Source organism: Rhinopithecus bieti, unplaced genomic scaffold (genome assembly GCF_001698545.2).
Source record: "Rhinopithecus bieti isolate Rb0 unplaced genomic scaffold, ASM169854v2 scaffold_1467, whole genome shotgun sequence".
Classification (NCBI taxonomy): Eukaryota; Metazoa; Chordata; class Mammalia; order Primates; family Cercopithecidae; genus Rhinopithecus; species Rhinopithecus bieti.
Window position 1 is genome coordinate 1,929,818 of NW_016803692.1, and position 14,515 is coordinate 1,944,332.

The 14,515-nt window shown below is 41.1% G+C and overlaps 1 long non-coding RNA gene across 1 annotated transcript in view; it reads left to right on the forward strand.

Annotated features, from left to right (window-relative positions):
- Window positions 1-1,510: 1,510 nt before the first annotated feature.
- Window positions 1,511-14,515, forward strand: part of LOC108514526 (uncharacterized) — an 18,555-nt gene continuing 5,550 nt past the window's right edge. The window contains exon 1 of the long non-coding RNA XR_001881235.1: window positions 1,511-1,597. This is a non-coding gene — a long non-coding RNA (uncharacterized LOC108514526). The remainder of the gene's footprint in view (window positions 1,598-14,515) is intronic.

Genomic DNA, 14,515 nt, shown 5'->3' on the forward strand with positions numbered 1-14,515 from the left:
GACCAGCCTGGCCAACATGGTGAAACCCTGTCTCTACTAAAAAAATTGCCGGGTGTGGTGGCAGGCACCTGTAATCTCAGCTACTTGGGAGGCCGAGACAGGAGAATCCTCTGAACCCAGGAGGCAGAGGTTGCAGTGAGCCGAGATCGTGCCACTGCACTCCAGCCTGGGTGACAAGAACAAGACGCTGTCTCAAACAAACGAACAAAAAACTCAACCCCAAAATAGCAAGAAAGGAGAAAAACATAATAAATAGAAAGCATAAAATGAAATATCAACAATAAGTCAATAAATGTAGATAAATTCTCATCGTATTTTGAGAAAGAACCAGGTACGAGTCTCTGAGACAAGGTCAACTATCAAGAAATACAGTTGAAAAGAGCCAGGGGAAAACTGAGGGGCTTCTGATTAGACAGCCTCTATTTTCTTCCTAAAATGTAATAGCGAGAATGAGGGGAGCAGGAGTAGGGTTGAGACTTCAGGGATGGGATGATCTTGCCAACCATTTTGAGTCAAAAGTAATAGACCCATTGAAGGCAGCTCAAGTAACAGGCAGTCTATGTAAATGACAGAGGAACAAATTGTCAAAAGAAAATCTGATTGGCCAATGGTCAGTCAATACATTGCCTTACTGGGATTTGGGCATCAAATGTCTATCTTTTGTCCAAATATCTGTGTCAGGGTTGGGGCAGGGGATGGGTTACACACTGAAGAATGTAGCTACCCAGAGGACAGTTCCCAGAGCACATTAGGCATGCCCACCAAACCTGTCTCATACAAACAGTAATAGCCTAAAACAGTGTGTCAGTAAGGAATGGGAATGGAAATCTACTAGAGTTGAGGAAAAGGGCCATACTGAGAACTCAACTTAAAACTGGATACCATAAATGATAAGTGGAATTAACAGCCAATGCTGTTCCATTTTCTCCAGCCAATGACAGGAACGGATGAAGTTAAAGATTGGAGGTGGGAGGGGATTAACAAGGTGGTAGGAGAAACCACTGTGGGATCCTGCCCAGGTAGGATGGGAAATAAAGCCCAGAAAGGGCAGGAGGACTGGGAGAGTAGACAGGGTCAAGGAATGACTGTGACTCTGAGGCTTGATGGGAGCAGCCTTTGCAGGAGAGAAGGAAAGGGCAAGGTGGAGAGTTAGAGATGGTGACTAGGGAAGGGAATGCTGCTGCTGGTGTTTTCAAAGGAGAAGCAGCTCTGGGTGTAGCAGAACAGACAGGAGACCAGGAAGAGAGGGACTGGCTGAGAGCCAGATGGAAGATAATGTAATCACAGGTCATGAAAGTGGTCAGGAGAAACCCAAAACACAGACACAAACTGCTTTCTGGGCCCCAGACCCATGTTAATGAAAATTAACAGCCTTACAATTTATCAATAGGTCCTGTTGCTTGCAGGATGGAGTTCTAACTCCTCATCACATAAGACCTTTATGATTTTTCAGTGTCACCTCATCTCCCAGCACGCCACCACCCAGGTCCTTCTCTCTTCTACTGAACCACTTCCTTCCATGTGCACACACTGATTTCTCAACCTGGAATCCTTTCCCAACACTTTTCCTCAATGGACTGTTGATGAGTTTTCAGAGGTAAGCCCTATTACTCTCCTCCGGAGAACCTTCCCTGAGTGTCAGTCTGAGTTGAATGCCCCCCTTTCCACTACCCAATCTGCTCCCCCTGAACTCCAGGCGTCTCTGTCACAGCATGTACCTCACACTGCCAAATTCCCAAAGGGTAGGGGCTGCATCTTACATATTTGGGTATCTGAATACCTAGTGGGATTCCTAGTATAGCCTCTCTGTACATACTTTTTTTTTGTTTTGTTTTCTGAGATGGAGTAGCACTCTGTAGCCCAGGCTGGAGTGCAGTGGCGCGATCTCAGCTCACTGCAACCTCTGCCTGCCAGGTTCAAGCGATTCTCCTGCCTCAGCCTCACGTGTAGCTGGGACTACAGGTGCGTGCCACTTTTTAAGTATATGCATGAATCTCAAGACGTTTGAGAGAAATTGTGTCATCACATTCCATTACAATGAGAAATCAAAGAAACAATGATCAACAAGTATCTTCAAGTGCCATGCAAAAAAAAACATAGCATCAATAGGGTGCAGCTCAAGTCATCAGAAGGAGATTGAGCAGAGAGGGTATGGACTGCTTTGAGGGACATTACACTGACTGACAATACTAGGGTGAAACAAGATGGGAGAACTCACTAGATATGTTTGTATCATGAGTACCATGCGTGTGATTGTGGGCCACAGGGATGAGAGAGACAAGGAACTGAGAGGCCACCAACATCTGGTTGTCCCCCATATATTATCTTATGCCATGTGCATAACACACTTTGGAGATGGAAATTTACATCCCCATTTTACTGAAAAGCCAGCCACAGGGTTCACAATGGAGTTTAGGTGGAAAGTCCTGATAAATCTGTGGCAATCCTATTCAGGTGTAGTGAGATTAGTTCATTATGTCAGGCTTGGGCTTCCTCAAGCAGAAAGTTTATTCAAAGTCCTACAAAGGCAAAAGGCCTCACCTTTTGGTTCTTCTTATATCCTATAACACTTAGCATGTGTTATAGACTTGTTAGTACTCAGTATGTATTTGTTGGTTGAATGAACTAATGAGTTAATGAATTAATAACTTTAAGTATAAGACTCAGGCACTCTAAATTCTTAATATGGATTATATTATTTAACCCTCACAATATCTATGATTATCCCTCATTTTACAGATAATTAAATTGAGGTTAGGAAAGTTTAGAAAGTTTACCCAAAGTCACACAGCTTGCAAATGACAGAGCAAAAATTTCCCCAGGCCTTTCTATCTCAGAGTCCATACTCGTAACCACTCTGCTACACAGCCTGTCAATTAACGGATTCCTCTGAATTAATGGATTTCTCTGGAAATATCAGCTTTCTCAAAAGAAGATAGATGGTCCCTGATGATCCAATACCATGAGGGAAAAAAAGCACAAAACACGGGGACTTGAGGGTTAGTTCAAAATGTAGCAAATGTAAAAATACACTGGTTTCACTGTTAGATATTTGTCCAAGAGGGATGGAACAATTTTAATTAGTGTAACAGGACAATAGGAATTAAATTGGCTTGGTCACAAGATTTTTACAGGATGACACTGATGGTATTACTATCCAACTTCAAAGATTTGGAAAGATGTTCCTGCTAACACTGGAGAATAGAAACCTGTTTTTCATCAACTAGGCTGGCCTGACAAATTAAGTCTGTGGAGTCATTAGATTAAGATAAGAGCTTATCTCCTAGGCTGACATTTATTCAGAGGTTTTTATACTGCTCAGCTAGTAATTAGTGCTGTTGAATTTTTAACACTGCTTTGTCCAGTCATTCAAAATTCTGGAGGTATATTTACATCTCTTGTGTATGTTTTGGTTATTAAAATAGAAGAGGAATGCAAGTAGAAGGTTTAAATAATTCTTCCAAAAGTTATTCTGTGGTGAAACATGCAGCTTAATGACTTTTTTGCAGAAGAAGGGAGCAGTTCTCCCAATTGATAAATGTTGAATAAGAAGTTGCTTTTTACTATGGGATCTATAATTTATTTTGAGGCATACATAGTATAGGTTTATTATGTTATAGTAGAATCATTACAACTATGATCACATGCAGTAATTGTTTCCTGCTGTTTCACACCCCCAATTCAGCAAACATACTATATAGATTGAGAGTATAGCTCAAAGTTTTGTTCTTTGGTTTTTTTTTTTTTCTATAATTTCTTTCCAATGGATGATTTGACTGTGAAAATTCTTATTTTTCCAGTTTTCTTGTAGTTACAATAACAACTTGATTGCTATAGAATAAACTAATACCTTAAGCCTGCACACGAGTCTTGACAGTGTGTCAAACAAACAACACTCACATGTTTTAAGATGCTTGGTTTGCAAATTCCAATTTCTATGTTGAAATACTAATTAGTAATCAGATGGGTAAGAACCCCTGTTTTAAGAAAGTTCATCACATGGTTGAAGTTGCATCCTGTTAACATTACTATCACATCAGCTATTCTGTCCTAAGTGTGAACGTCTCTCATCACTCAACATACTGCATTTGCCACTTTCAGAAAAATGTGGCCATGAGAATTCGGGAGAAACAAGTAAAAGATTTGACTCTACTAGTTCACCTCAACATCACCCAACAGGAAGCTTCAGAAAACAAATAAACAAACAAACAAACAACACACACTTAAGATATCCAGTCTGGAAGACAAGTTCTCTTTCATTAAAATTTGACCCTCGTGGTTTTGTAGTTAACAGGCTTAAGTTAAAGTCACTTGCTAATCAGTCTCCATGCGTGATGGGTATAGAACTTCTTGTCATGTGCACACACAGCCCAAGGTGAACTGTCCCATAAAGCATTTGAAATTCTTCATGTTTGTTATGACACACAATCATCCTTTCTCTGTACCCCAAGTAAATTCAACTCTGCTCTTGGCATCCCCATTATACAGCATAGTGAAAAGAACAGGCCCTACTTAACCACTTCAACAAGTCATTGAACTTGTTTTCTTAATGGAAAAATAAGAAGTTAGCTCAGGGTAATCTTTAAATATACCCCTCAGAGGCCGGGTGCGGTGGCTCATGCCTGTAATCCCAGCACTTTGGGAGGCCGAGGCGGGTGGATCATGAGGTCAGGAGATCAAGACCATCCTGGCTAACATGGTGAAATCCTGCCTCTACTAAAAATACAAAAAATTAGCCAGGTGTGGTCGGGCGCCTGTACTCCCAGCTACTCGGAAGGCTGAGGCAGGAGAATGGCGTGAACCTGGGAGGTGGAGCTTGCAGCGAGCCGAGATTGCGCCACTGCACTCCAGCCTGGGTGACAAAGCGAGACTCCGTCTCTAAATAAATAAATAAACCCCTCAGGGTCTTGCATCTCAGATCTGTGATCTGATCTCCAAGGCAGAAGTATAAGAAACCTAAATGGACAGAGAAAATCACAAGGGAAGAATATACCACTACGCATTTAGATTCATCTGAGGAATTTGTAGAATTAATTCTGAAATAGTAGTACAGAAACTCTGAGATTATATTTAGTCATAGAATAGAGATCAGAGTATGATCAGAGTATGATCAGAGTATGATCAGAGTATGATCAGAGTATGATCTCTATTCTATTGTTGGATGAATGCATGAATGAATGGAGAGGTAGCATGGAATATTGAGATTTGGAATCAGACACACCTGGGTTCAATTCCCAATGCGCCCAAATACTTGTTTTGTCACCTTGGAAAATAATTAAGCCTCTCTGACCCTACTTATTCATTAGTACTAGCATAACTAGCCCATAGGGTTGTTGGCAGGATAAACAAAAACCTCCATGAGCACATGGTAGGTGCTCAGAAAAACATTTGTTTTCATTTCTTTCTTCTTTAGGTTGTTTTGGTTTTCTGTTTTTTTCATTCTCTCATTCCACATAAATTAAGTTGTAGAAATATCACCATCCAGCTTTCAAATGCATGTATTACCAACTACTACCAACACATTTGGTGTGTGTTATTATTATGTTTTGATGTGTACTGAAGAAGGAAGAGAAGAGGAAAAGCATAACTCTTCCCTTCCAACTCCCCATGGGTAATCAGGCCAGGGGAAGGTAGGCGTCATTCAGTGTGTTTACAATGTACTCCATCTCAGTACTCAGCCTTTCTTAACTCATCCACCACCCCCAACTTTCTGAAGAGCAACATGTAATTAGAGCACTAACGAGGTCATTTAGCAGAAACCATGGGCAGGGAGTAATGAATGTGCTATCAGACTCAGAGAACAGATTGGGCAAAAATCCAAACAGTCCATGTTCAACTCTGATGAGCCAACCTAAACTTGGAAAATAGAGCTTGGAAAAAGGTTAATAATAGGACACTGAAAATGAAAGCCCCTTCTCCAGAGAGGCCCAAAGCAATGTTTTGAGCACAACCCTTAGAGAGCTGGGTGGTGCAGGCAGTGGTTGGGCATCATGAGAAGCTTAGTGGCACCTTCCACCTTCAAACTACCAGGGATCTGAAGAATACAAAGCCTGGAAAGGGTTGAGAGGTCATCTCATTCAATTTCCCCATTTTACAGATGAGTTCAGAGTGCTTTAGAGACCTGAATCAGCTTAACTGGCCAGTTAGAAACAAATCCAGACTTAGTACCAAGGCCTACAGATAACCAGGGCAGTGCTAGACTCGCTAGCCTATGCTGTCTCCTTGCCTCTAAAGATGGCATTTAGGAGACCATTTAGACAGTGTTCAAAGAGACTTTAAACAAGGCCAGCTTTACTTGGACCACTTCTAGAGTAATTAAGTCCCAGAAAAATAAACCCATCTATACACCAGTTTGCATTTGGAATTAGCACTCTTAATTGAGTTACAACTGCTAAGATTATGAGGCCAACATCATCCTGATACCAAAACCTGGCAGAGACACAACAAAAAAAGAAAATTTCAGGCCAATATCCCTGATGGACATCTATGCGAAGATCATCAGTAAAATATTGGCAAACTGAATCCAGCAACACATCAAAAAGCTTATCCACCACGATCAAGTGGGTTTCATCCCTGGGATGCAAGGCTGGTTCAACATACACAAATCAATAAATGTAATCCATCACATAGACAGAACCAATGACAAAAACCACATGATTATCTCAATAGATGCAGAAAAGGCCTTGGATAAAATTAAACACCCCATCATGCTAAAAATTCTCAATAAACTAGGTATTGATGGAACATATCTCAAAATAATAAGAGCCATTTATGACAAACCCACAGCAAATATCATACTGCATGGGCAAAAGCTGGAAGCATTCCCTTTGAAAACCGGCACAAAACAAGGATGCCCTCTCTCACCACTCCCATTCAACACAGTATTGGAAGTTCTGGCCAAGGCAATCAGGCAACAGAAAGAAATAAAGGGCATTCAAATAGGAAGAGAGGAAGTCAAAATGTCCCTGTTTTCAGATGACATGATTGTATATTTAGAAAACTCAGCCCAAAATCTCCTTAAGCTGACAAGCAACTTCAGCAAAGTCTCAGGATACAAAATCAATGTGCAAAAATCACAAGCATTCCTATACACCAATAATAGACAGAGAGCCAAATAATGAGTGAACTCCCATTCGCAATTGCTACAAAGAGAATCAAATGATGTGAAGGACCTCTTCAAGGACAGCTACAAACCACTGCTCAAGGAAATAAGAGAGGACACAAACAAATGGAAAAACATTCCATGCTCATGGATAGGAAGAATCAATATCATGAAAATGGCCATACCGCCCAAAGTAATTTATAGAATCAATGCTATCCCTATCAAACTACCATTGACTTTCTTCACAGAATTAGAAAAAACTACTTTAAATTTCATATGGAACCAAAAAAGAGTCCATACAGCCAAGACAATCCTAAGAAAAAGAACAAAACTGGAGGCATCACACTACCTGACTTCAAACTATACTATAAGGCTACAGTAGCCAAAACAGCATGGTACTGGTACCAAAAGAGATATATAGACCAATGGAACAGAACAGAGGCCTCAAAAATAACGCCACACATCTACAACCATCTGATCTTTGACAAACCTGACAACAACAAGCAATGGGGAAAACATTCCTTATTTAATAAATAGTGTTGAGAAAACTGATTAGCCATAGGTAGAAAACTGAAACTGGACCCCTTCCTTAGGCCTTATACAACAATTAATTCAAGATGCATTAAAGATTTAAATGTAAGACCTAAAACCATGAAAACCCTAGAAGAAAACCTAGCCAATACCATGCAGGACATAGGCATAGGCAAGGACTTCATGACTAAAAAACCAAAAGCAATGACCACAAAAGCCAAAATTGACAAATGGCATCTAATTAAACTGAAGAGTTTCTGCACAGCAAAAGAAACTATCAGAGTGAACAGGTAACCTACAGAATGGGAGAAAAATTTTACAATCTATCCATCTGACAAAGGGCTAATATCCAGAATCCACAAGGAACTTAAAAAAATTTACAAGAAAAAAACAAACAACCCAACCCCGTCAAAAAGTAGGCAAAGGATATGAGCAGACACTTCTCAAAAGAAGACATTTATGTGGCCAACAAACATATGAAAAGAAGCTCATCATCACTGGTCATTAGAGAAATGCAAATCAAAACCACAGTGACATACCATCTCATGCCAGTTAGAATGACGATCATTAAAAAGTCAAGAAACAACAGATGCTGGAGAGGATGTGGAGAAATAGGAACGCTTTTACACTGTTGGTGGGAGTGTAAATTAGTTCAACTATTGTGGAAGACAGTATGGAGATTCCTCAAGGATCTAGAACCAGAAATACCATTTGACCCAGCAATCCCATTACTGGGTATATACCCAAAGGATTATAAATCATTCTACTATAAAGACACATGCACATATATGTTTATTGCGGCACTATTCACTATAGTAAAGATTTGGAATCAACCCAAATGCCCATCAATGATAGACTGGATAAAGAAAATGTGGCACATATACACAATGGAATACTATGTAGCCATTTAAAAGGATGAGTTCATGTCCTTTGCAGAGACATGGATGAAGCTGGAAACCATCATTCTCAGCAAACTAACACAGGAACAGAAAACCAAACACTGCATGTTCTCACTCATAAGTGGGAGTTGAACAATGAGAACACATGGACACAGGGAGGGGAACATCACACACTGGGGCCTGTCAGGGGGTGCAGGACTAGGGGAGAGATAGCATTAGGAGAAATACCTCATGTAGATGACAGGTTGATGGGTGCAGCAAACCACCATGGCACGTGTATACCTATGCAACAAACCTGCACATTCTGCACATGTATCCCAGAATTTAAAGTATAATAATAATAATTTAAAAAAAGAATTCCATAGTCAAAAAGGTGAGGAATTTTTGTTCTGGCTTTTTTGCTCCAGATATTGGAAATATATCTCTATTTCATTTTTTACAGCATTATTGAAAAAAAAAAAACCCTACTCTAAATGTTCCTAAATAGGAAAGAAAAGAACCTAGTCACTATCAATACTTAAAGTACTAACAAATTAAAATTCATTGGATGGATTTTTTCCAGGGGTCACTTTCATTTCAACAAGTAGTTACTAAGCACTTACCACATACACAACACTACAAGGCAGTTTGGGGTGAACACAAGGTATAGAGCATTCAATTTCTGTCTTGAGAAAGCGACCATTCATTTGGGCAGGCCTGACAACATACCTACAAAGATAGTGAACAATGAAAGGAACAAATTAAAAATCCTAGGAGTCTCTTACCTCTTGCGAAATATATATTTTTCTTTCATTTAAAATAGTAAGTGAAGAGTATGGCTTTGGAACAAGGCATTTTTTTGCGCTTTCGATGTGTGTAGTTCCTCTCTAAGAGCCCTCTGCTTGGGATGGCTCTCCCACACAACTGGGTTCCCCAGAGAGCCACCCCTAGGAACCAGAGTTTTCCCAAGAGCCCTTTTCCTGTTCTCTGGGTATCCTATATTGCTCACACCGAGATCCTACACATATGCCCCTTGGTTCTCCCATAAGCTATATGAAGCCAGGAGAAAATATGCCTCACAGGGTATGGTAAGCCTCAGTAAGATGGTACAATGCCAAAAATAATGCAAGAGTGATAACGGTGCCTTGAGGATGGCGGTCTGGGTGGGCAGTTCTTGTTCCCCTAACACAGTCTTCATGGCTTGTCTTAGAAAACAATGTCACAATAAGAGAAAGCTCTTCAAAGCACTAGGTTACCAACAAATTCAGGCCTTGGTATAAAACAGTGTAGAACAAGTGTTAATATTTATGGCCAGAGTTGCCAACCAGTTGTTTAAAACTAAGACTTACCAAGACATTTTTCTCTCCTCCATCCCTCCTAATTGTGGGAGTACCCAGTCAGAACTTGGTGATGCTCTCTGGTGGTGTGAGAGACAGGTTGCTGGATTGGAATTCAGCCTTTGGAGATTTGAACCCAGATTCAAATTCTAGCTTAGGAATTTCAGAGCTGTGTAGTGTTAAGCAAGTTGCTTAACCTCTCTGAATCCCAGACTCCTCACTGGAAAAATAGAGATGCTAGTAGTATGTATGTCATAGGATTACTGTGAATATTAAATGACACAAGACACCTGACACCTAGAAGGTGCTTGACGAATTTTTGTTGTTTTCAGAGGAAAATCCCAGCACTGTTTGCTTCAAGGAGGGAAAAACAGAACAAGCTACTTTTGCAGGAAGCAACAGCTGGTGCTAGGAACGGATGTCACCACATCAGGGGAGAGTGCCACCCATCCTCAGAGTCAAACGTACTTCATGGATATAGCAATTTGCATCTTGTCAAATGTTCCCTAACATTTTGCAAAAATTCCCCAAATGTCAAATTAGTGAGTAATCTGTACAGTACTGAAGATCTTGTTATCCTCTGACTGATTCATAACATATTTTGGGTGTCCCAGACACCAGTCCAAGTAAATGTTAGTAAATAAGGAAAATCACATCTCCCCTCACAAGCTCTGAAATCAGTACCAGCTTATACTTGCAAAGAAAGAACATAAACCTGGAGGCCCAGAGGCACTTGGAGTTGATTAGAGTGTCACCAATCAATACCTGCCTAACACTGACCATGTGCCCAGTCCTGAGACAGGCTGGGGTCAGAGTACAGACTGGGGTTGCAAATCTCGATCACTGACTCTATGCTAGCCATTTGGCTTTATACCTTTTCTTATTTAATCTTCTCAAATGTCCTTTTTATTTATTTAGCAAATACTGGAAAAGCACTTGCTATGTGAAGAGTGCTTCCCTAGGGGCCCACTTCTTGGGAGAACCCCTTCATACAAGAGGGTTATAAATGCTTTACAACCCTCATAACAACCCAATGAGGCAGGCATCTTGCTTATGTCCATTCTGCAGAGGAGGAAACAGAAGGTCAGAGAGGTGAAATCGTTGCATAAGGCCACGTGGTAAGTGGCCGCGGTAAGGTAGGAACTGAGACAGTCTGGCTCCCAGAGTCTGTACTCCTAACCATTAAATACTCCCTTATGAGGTAGGTACCATAGTTATCCCCATTTTACAGATGAGGAAACTGAGGCTTAGAGGAGTTAAGTAACACTCCCCAAGACGTCATACAGCTACTGGGTGGTAGCAGATTTGGGATTTTAAATGAGGTCTGTTTCTATAACCCTGCCCTAGGAGACAAGGTTATAGCTTATACAAAGTCTAAAAAAAAAAAAACAAAACTTGCCTTAAGTAGTTTCTAGTTTTGCTGGCCATGCAGTGAAAAAGATAGAGATCTTAAGAATACCATAAGCAATGAATGTCAAAGAGCTCCACTCTTGTACATTCATTAGTAATCTCTGAACTCCAGAATCAGAGAGACTTTTCTCAAAACAAGACTGAGGGCTGGTCTGAGAAATGCTTCTCTGTTTTACTTTTATGTTTTGTTTCCCTGACTTGAAGAAAATTGAGATGAACTCAAGTTGCTGAAGCTGCAAGATATATATTTATATGCTTTCTTTATGATGTGTGCCTAAACCTTGTTTTTTTCACTCTGTTAACTTTTCAAAAACTATTAAGAAGAAGAGTGACAAGATGCTGTAGGGGCACAGGAGAGGGAGGATGGGAAGGAGGTGGCAGATAGATTATCTGCAAAACAGAGTGCTTTTCCGAGAGATTCTCTTTTTCCCGTTTTTGTTTTTTTTCACCTTTTACTTTTTTATTTTAAGTTTCAGGGTACATGCGCAGGATGTACAGGTTTGTTACATAGGTAAACATGCGCCATGGTGGTTTGCTGCACCCATCAATCCATCATCTGGGTATTAAGCCGAGCATGCATTATCTATTTATCCTGATGCTCTCCCCCAGCCCCATCCACCCCAACAGGCCCCAGGATGTGTTGTTCCCCTCCCTATGTCCATGTGATCTCATTGTTCAGCTCCCACTTACATGTGAGAACATGCAGTGTTTGGTTTTCTGTTCCTGTGTTAGTTTGCTGAGGATAATGGCTTCCAGCTTCATCCATATCCCTGCAAAGGACATGATCTCATTTCTTTTTATGGCTGCATAGTATTCCACGGTAAACATGTACCACATTTTCTTTATCCAGTCTACCATTGATGGGCAATTGGGTTGGTTCCATGTCTTTGCAATTGCGAATAGTGCTGCAATGAACATATGTGTGAAGGTATCCTTAAAACAGGATTATTTATATTCCTTTGGGCATATACCCAGTAATGGGATTGCTGGGTCAAATGGTATTTCTTTTCTAAGAGATTTTCTATCCAGCTCCTGGCTCCTCTTTGTCTCTCTAAGGCTTGACAGAGAGCAGGTGCCCAGTGATGTTGCACTGGAGATTTTGAAGACAACGAAAGCAAAAGTCTTGCTTTTACACATTGCTGTTAGATTAGGGTTATTAATGATGATTATTGGAAAAGAACTGGATTTAGTAGCTGGAAAACATTAGCAGCTAGGTAGACTTAACTAAATTCTTACACTGCAAACACAAATACTGGAAAATCATCTTGCTCTATCTCCTTCAAGAAAGGGCCCCTACTTTCTTTTCTCATCTCTTTCCTCAATGTCCAGTAACACGGGCAACAGTCTGGGAGTATTTACCTGAGACAGAGGGACTAAAAGAGATTGCTTCACTTGAGGCCCCAGAAGCCCCCTCCACCTCTGGTGTTCAAAGCATGAGAGTCAGAGAAGTCTGCACTTCCCAAACCCCACTCTCCTTTGCTTCCCCACATACAGTTACTCTCCAAATTCTATTGTTTATAACCTCATCCACTCTCAGACCCAACTAAATTTCCTCGTTCGCACTGCTCCCAGCCTGCTCCAAGCCACCACCATCTCTTCCCTGATTCCTGTCACAATCCTAGCTTGTCTTTCTGCTCCTAGTTTGCCCACTTTAATCATCATCCACATAACAGCTAAAGCAGAAATCTGATTGTGTCATCAGAAACCTATTGCCTTTAGGATTAAGTCCCATCTCCTCAGCTTGGTTGACAAGACTGTTTTTCTGATCTGACCCTTGTCTTCTCTCCAGTCTCATTTCTCCCACCCTTGATCCTGTGTTTCATTCAGAGTCAGTGTTTGCAGGTCCTTACACATTAGCCCCGCTTCCTCAACATCTTCCTAATTCCTCAGCATTCTTCTTGCTTAGCTGTTGCCTCCTCTTCCAGGCCCACACTTCTCCCTCTGCAGCTCAGCAGCCTGACCTAGTGCCATTAGCCAGCGTGGCCAAGGTATGCTGAAACCCCCATCTGGGAAACCATCAAACAGATGGCTGGCATGGACTGCAGAGTGGTATTTTAAAAACACAAATCAGGCCGGGCGCGGTGGCTCACGCCTGTAATCCCAGCACTTTGGGAGGCCAAGGCGGGTGGATCACAAGGTCAGAAGATCGAGACCATCCTGAGTAACATGGTGAAACCCCGTCTCTACTAAAAAAAAAAAAAAAAAAATTAGCTGGGCATGGTGGCAGGCACCTATAGTCCCAGCTACTCGGGAGGCTGAGGCAGGAGAATGGTGTGAACCCGGAAGGTGGAGGTTGCAGTGAGCCAAGATCACGCCACTGCACTCCAGCCTGGGCGACAGAGTGAGACTCAACCAAAAAAAACCCCACAAATCAGATCACATCATTTTGCTTCTACAAACTCTCTAATTCACACTTAGAGTAAAATTCAAAGAGTTTAACCCCTAGAAAACCTTACTAAATCTGGTCCCTACCCATCCCTCCAACTTCCTCCCATATAATGCTCTGCCTTGTTCATTTTGCTGCAGTCACAATGGCCTTCTATCTCTTCCCCAAAACACAACCACACTATACCAGCCTAAGGGCCTTTGCCCAAGTTGTGCCCTCTGTCTGGAGCTCTCTTGTGTCAGCTTTTCATATTGCTCAAGTTTCAGCTCAAATTAGCTTTGTCAGAGAATTTTTCCCTGATCATTAACCAAAGTAACACCCTCAAAGTTCCAGTGCCTTCATAGAATGTATTGCTATCTAAAATTATTTGCTTATTTTGTTTACTGAGATGTTTATTGCACCTCCCCAACTTGCATGTAAGCTCCATAAGACAAGAACGATTTCTATCTTACTCACAGCTGCTCTCCAGTGCTCAGAACAGTTCTTGATGCTAGCAAGTGTCTAGCAAATATTTATTGAAGGAATGCATAAGTAAAAAGAGATAAAGAGGGAAGTTAGAGGACTGAAAGAACAGGTGAAGGACTTTACAAATCTATTCCCATTATTGCTTTGTAGCATGAGTTTCTTGTAGAAATTATAATATCCTTTTGGCAATACCACTAAGAGAAAAGGCCACTGTGACTCCCCTGCCAAGATATCTCAAACACAGACATGGTGATTCTTAATACATAGAAGCAGAGAGGTGAGAACCACAAAATCTTTAAAACTGGAAGAAGCCTTCAATATCTTTATAACCCAATCCATTCCTGTGGTGATAGAGTGAAAACCTGGAAGAGATCAAGTGACTTACCGAAGACTTTGCCACTAACCA